The sequence below is a fragment of the Culex quinquefasciatus genome, chromosome 2 (genome assembly GCF_015732765.1).
Source record: "Culex quinquefasciatus strain JHB chromosome 2, VPISU_Cqui_1.0_pri_paternal, whole genome shotgun sequence".
NCBI lineage: Eukaryota > Metazoa > Arthropoda > Insecta > Diptera > Culicidae > Culex > Culex quinquefasciatus.
The window spans coordinates 49,929,400-49,935,537 of NC_051862.1; positions in this window are offsets into that span (position 1 = coordinate 49,929,400).

A 6,138-nucleotide genomic window follows, 5' to 3' on the forward strand; every position below is an offset into this window, starting at 1 on the left:
ATGGGTCGTCCATTTTGATAAGTTCGATACATTATGAGCCGGTTTGAGCTTTGAGTTTTTTTGGGAACCATTTTTTTATATAAATATGTTGGAGAAAAAATTGTTTCTAAAGTTCTAAACGATTCTGTAAAAAAAACTATTAAAATTTAAACAATTTATTAAAAAAAGCCCTCGTTGTTACTCTCCAACTCAGCCCTCTCCACTCAGATCTACAGACCTAGCGAAAATCGAAGGAAATTTGTTCATTAAATTGGTACTTAATCACCGCCAACAATCAACCATACGTGTCATTCCTCAAGACGACGACGACGACGACGTTCAGACCGCGCAAAGTTCAAGTCGAGCACGACTTGATCCATGAACCAGAAGAAGCTGAAAGCAACCTACGATCGATGGCCACGAAGGTTTAAACAAAAGAAGTAATTGAGTAACTCCCCTTTCGAGGCTTGAACTTGAACCTGAGGCTTGGGACGCTCGGAGCGCTGCCGTTTTTGATTACCTAATTTCTTCTTTTTTTCGGAACGATGACTTGTTCACCTTTGCGATCCGCTAGGAACCAGGAAGCTGATGCCGTCAACCACGACGTGTGCCCTAGATGTTTGTGAAATTTCTTCCTGCCCTTTTGCCGAACCCTTGCGGAATGCTCATTAGATGGGGCTGTGTGTAGTGGAGACCCCCCCAACACGAGGTCTCGAGTACCTTATTGGTTTTGGCGAGGTGATCGCATAACTGTAAACTTTTATTCATTCTTGCCATTTAAGGACTCCCGGGGTTGCGCTTTCGGATGCACCAATGGCCGGAGGAACCATCCGGTGGGTTCGTGTGGTCATAACGTGCCACCACCACACACGTGCGGTGCGGGGCTGAGTTGTGCGCGATCCCCTGGAATTACTATTATTATTACATGCAGCTTAATAACGATCGAATAATGATCATCATTAGAGGAAGCCCTGCCTCCCCTCTCTCTCTTTCTTTGGGAAGCTTATAATGCAGCTCAATGAGAAATAAGCAGGAACCTATTAGAGCAGTTCTCTGGGAATTTGACAATAGTCTATATCTTACGATATAAAATTTCAGCTTGTAAAAAGCGTTTGAACTGAAATCAAGCAGAAACCTTTCATTATTTCCCTCAACACCAAAAAATTCACTTGTATTCATGTTCTTGACATATCAAATTCAAAGGCTTGAAAATCTTGAAAACCTTTTCAGCCAATCTATGGTTGGCATAAGACTGAAGAGAGACTAGATACCTTTCAATGTTTTCCCTTAGTTAATACTCACCTAGTGGTAATACATAGCATTTGCTAGTAATTACTCGACTCAAGATCGATATTTTTCTATAGTAAGATTAAGATCTTCCATCAACAAATAACGATCTACCATCGATAAGTAACGTAACGTAAGTAACGATTTACCGTAACGATCAAAATCAAGAAATCTTGATCAGAAATTAATAACCATACCATACCAATCAGCATAGGGCTCCGAGGGAAGTCCGTGCTGTGACAAGGAGACGCCTCCATATTTCTCGATCCTGGGCTGTTTGTCTCCAATCTTCTAAGTTGCAGATTTTCCGGATATCTCGCCTGACTTGATCACCCCATCGTGCTCGCTGTGCTCCCGGTTTTCGTCCTCTACCGCCTTCCAGTTGATCGCGGTCGAAGATCATTTTAACGGGACTGTCATCGTGCATTCTCGCAACGTGACCAGCCCACCTAAGTCGGCCGACCTTCGCCTCTTGGACGATAGTCGGACCTCCAAGCAAAGCGTGCAGCTCGTGGTTCATGCGCCTACGCCACTCACCGTTAGCAGTCCGCACACCCCCATAGATCGTCCGTAGCACCTTCCGTTCAAAGACTCCAAGGGCACGTTCATCCTCTTTCAGCATAGTCCAAGTTTCGTGGCCGAAGAGGACGACTGGTCTAATGAGGGTCTTGTAGATTGCTAGCTTCGTGCGGCGTCGCACTCGATCGGATGTCAGGGTCTTCCGTACTCCGAAGTATGCACGATTTCCTGCATGAATGCGAGTCTGGATCGACCTACTGGTGTTGTTATCGGCCGTCACCAGGGATCCCAAGTACACGAACTCGTCTACCTCCTCCAGCTCGTCACCGTCCACTGCTAGGGGAGTCAGACACGGGGGGCCCCCGTCTTTGGAGCCTCGACCTCTCATGTACTTTGTTTTCGTCGCATTCATCGCCAGTCCAATCTGCATGGCTGCTGCTTTCAGTCCGGTGTAGATTTCCATCACCTTCTCTTGACTTCTCGCTATAATATCGATGTCATCAGCAAAACCAAGCAGTTGAACCGACTTGAAGAATATCGTGCCACTCGTGTCAATGCCCGCTCTTCGTATAACACCTTCTAGGGCGATGTTGAACAGAAGACAAGATAAGCCATCACCCTGTCGTAACCCTCGCCGTGACTCAAAGGGTTCCGATAATTCCCCCGAAACACGCACAAAGCACATTACTCGCTCCATGGTTGCCTTGACCAGCCGTGTCAGTTTGTCCGGAAAACCGTTGTCGTGCATAATCTGCCATAGCTGCTCGCGGTCGACCGTGTCATAGGCTGCCTTGAAGTCAATGAAAATGTGATGTGTGGGCACGTTGTACTCGCGGCATTTCTCAAGGATCTGCCGGAGGCAAAATATTTGGTCCGTGGTGGCTCGCGCGCCCGTGAAGCCTGCTTGGTAGGGCCCCACGAACCTTTTTGCGTGGGGTGATAGCTGACGGCAGAGGATCTGGGAGAGTACTTTATAGGCAGCATTGATAAGAGTTATGCCGCGGTAGTTACAGCAATCCAACTTATCGCCCTTTTTGTAGATGGGGCATATAACCCCCTCCATCCATTGTTCCGGTAGATTTTCCTCATCCCAGATCATAGAAATTACCTTGTGGAGCGCCCTAGCCAGTTTCTCTCCTCCATATTTGAAAAGCTCGCTCGGCAACCGATCTTTACCGGCGGCTCTGTTGTTCTTCAGCTCCTTGATCTCCTTCTTAACCATCCAGAGATCGGGAGCCGGGAACTGGTCATCAGCTCCGGGAGCTCCAAGGTTAACTTCTATGCCGTCTCCGTCTGCTGTTTCGCCGTTGAGGTGTTCATTGAAGTACTGCTTCCACCTGCGTATCGCCTCGTTTCTGTTCACGAGAAGATTTCCCTCTGCGTCCCGGCACTTCTCAGCTCGCGGCACGAAGCCTTTCCGGAACTGGTTTATCTTCCCGTAGAACTTCCGCGTCTCGTTTGCAAGGAACAGCCGCTCCATCTCGTCGCGGTCCCGGTCTTCTTGCTGGCGCTTCTTTATCTTGAAGACCGCGGTTTGTCGTTCCCTTGCCTGTTTGTATCGATCCTCGTCCTCTATCGTACCGGTCTGCAGCTTTCTGTTGAAAGCAGCTTTCTTCTCGTACGATAATCGTTGGCACTCGTCGTCGTACCAATCGTTTTTCCTGACTCGTTCCACCCTACCTAATGAAGTTTCAGCGACACTACCGATGGCTGAGCAAATCATACTCCAGCCATCCTCGAGAGAAGCAGCGCCTAGTTCTTCCTCACTTGGCAGGTTCGCCTCCAGCTGCTGCGCGTAACTATCAGCCACTTCGCTATCCTGCAAACGCTCGACGTTCAGCGGAGGTGTCGGAGGGCTTCGTCGCTGGTAGCAGACCGTCGACAATTTTGAGCGCATGCATGCTCCTACCAGGTAGTGGTCCGAATCGATATTCGCACCGCGATACGTGCGAACGTTCGTTATGTACGAGAAGAATCGTCCGTCGATTAAAACGTGGTCGATTTGATTTTTCGTTCTTCCATTTGGCGATACCCAAGTGGCTTTGTGGATGTCTTTGCGTGGGAAAAAGGTACTTCTTACCACCATTCCGCGGGAGGCTGCAAAGTTGATGCAGCGTTGGCCGTTATTGTTCGTGGCGGTGTGAAGGCTGCAAGGCCCTATCACCGGTCGATACATCACCTCCCTTCCCACCTGAGCGTTAAAATCCCCGATGACGATTTTCACATCTCTTCGTGAGCAGCTGTCATACTCCTTCTCCAGCCGCGCGTAGAATGCTTCTTTCTCTTCTTCGGGTCTTTCTTCGTGTGGGCAGTGGACATTGATGATGCTGTAGTTGAAGAGACGGCCTCTGATCCTCAACTTGCACATCCGGTTACTGATGTGCTTCCAGCCAATCACCCTATCCTTCATCTTACCCATCACAATAAAGCCGGTCCCCAGCTTCTTGTTGTTGGTGCCGCAGCTCTGGTAGAATGTGGCGTTAGTCCTACGACTATCCCAGTCCTTGTTCCCCTGCCAGCAAAGCTCCTGCAGTGCGACAATGTCGAATTTGCGGGGTCGCAATTCGTTCGCCAAAGCGATGTCGCAACCCTCGAACTTCAGCGACCTACAATTCCAGGTACCGAGTCGCCAATCGGTGTCCTCTTTGTACGTGGGCTTGCGCCGTTGGTTCCGGGTCGTCATTCTCCTTGTCCTTCGCGATTCCTACTTTTCAGCAGGCGGCCGGATCGGGGCAGCGCTGCCTAGTCCCGGGGCGTTTTACGCCTGTGAGCTTCCGGGACCTAGCTCCGGTTTTCTCTCGCTACCGTAACGGGGGCTTTTTTTCCCGTGGCCTAACGGTATTCTTCATTTCCGGAAGAGCACGTGGCGGCACACTTTCGTGCCTCCTTTTAGTGTGCGGCACACCACACGATACACAAACACTTTTTTAGTTATATTTTTAATTATACAAAAACTTTTATTTTTTTTTCCAATTTCCAAAATCTTGCACTCCGAACACTCCGTGCAACGAATCCGCAGTACACGCACACACGCGACACAGCAAAACAACTTCTGCAGGCCACGGCGCAACAATAGAGCTTCTGGACAGTGCACGCGACGACGACGACAAAACGCAAAATAAAATCCACTTTATCTGCTTGGTCTCGATCGCCGGGACGAAAACAACACTCGTAATCGATTCACAACTACCGGCGGCACAAATTAATCACACTTCGGACCGCGGCGGGACTCGGTTTCGGTGGTTTTTTTAGGAAACATTCGCGGAGCCGTATCAAGGTGCATTTGTTTCTGCAATGTTTTTGTTTTTGCAATTAATAAATAACTATTAAAATTTATAAAATATTTTTTGATTTTTTTTTTGCCTTTCTTACTAAAGAAAGGTATAGGTTTTACTTTAAGCCAGGACGTCATTTCCTTCTTTGTAAATATGTCGATTCAGCATGAATTTTAATCGGAAAAATCGCCAAAAAATCACACTGCATCGATTTTCGACGCTCTATCGATTCACCTTGACAGAACTCGTCTATCTCAAACCCTCGAATTTTGAGAAAATAAATTTCGTGGAGGTCGAGTGATGTTCGTATGTGGTAAAATTTTGCAAAATTTTGTGTCGCGCCGTTCTCAGCTCCCATAAATCCGATTTCGATTCTTTTAAATGCAGATGAAAGCTAGTGTGCTGAACCTGGGCGAGTTGCCGCGCAAATTTCGAAATATCCATCTGTTTTCGGATGTGGCAAGACATTTCCAGAAAATACACAGTTTTCAAATGAAAATATGGTCAAAATTTGTCATTTTCATTTCTTTTATTTATCTCAAAAAATGCATTTTTCGAGCTCTACAACCTCCCAAATTTTCATCCCGATTCATAATTTGGTTCTCGAGTTAGAGCCGTTTGATTAACCTACCATAAACAAAAAAATCCCTAAAAAAAGGTAAAAGCCCACCTGGTGACCTTCGCCAACATTTTTCTTCCTAATTTTATTCGAAATTTCTTTCTACATTCATAGTACAGACCATGAGTGAGCATCTGAAACAAATTTGACATCTATCGGCAATCCGGATCAATTTTAGAACGATTTACTTTTTGCCTTTCTTACTAAAGAAAGGTATAGGTTTTACTTTAAGGCAGGACGTCATTTCCATCTTCGTAAATATGTCGATTCAGCATGAATTTTAATCGGAAAAATCGCCAAAAAATCACACTGCATCGATTTTTGACGCTTCGACAAGTTGTCAAGTTGAGCTTCGAATACTGGCGCGAGAATGCTGGCGCATATATGTTTTGCTCGACTTATACTCGTTTGTAGTAGCTTGTCTACCGATGTTTCGTTCAACATGAAAGATATCGTAGC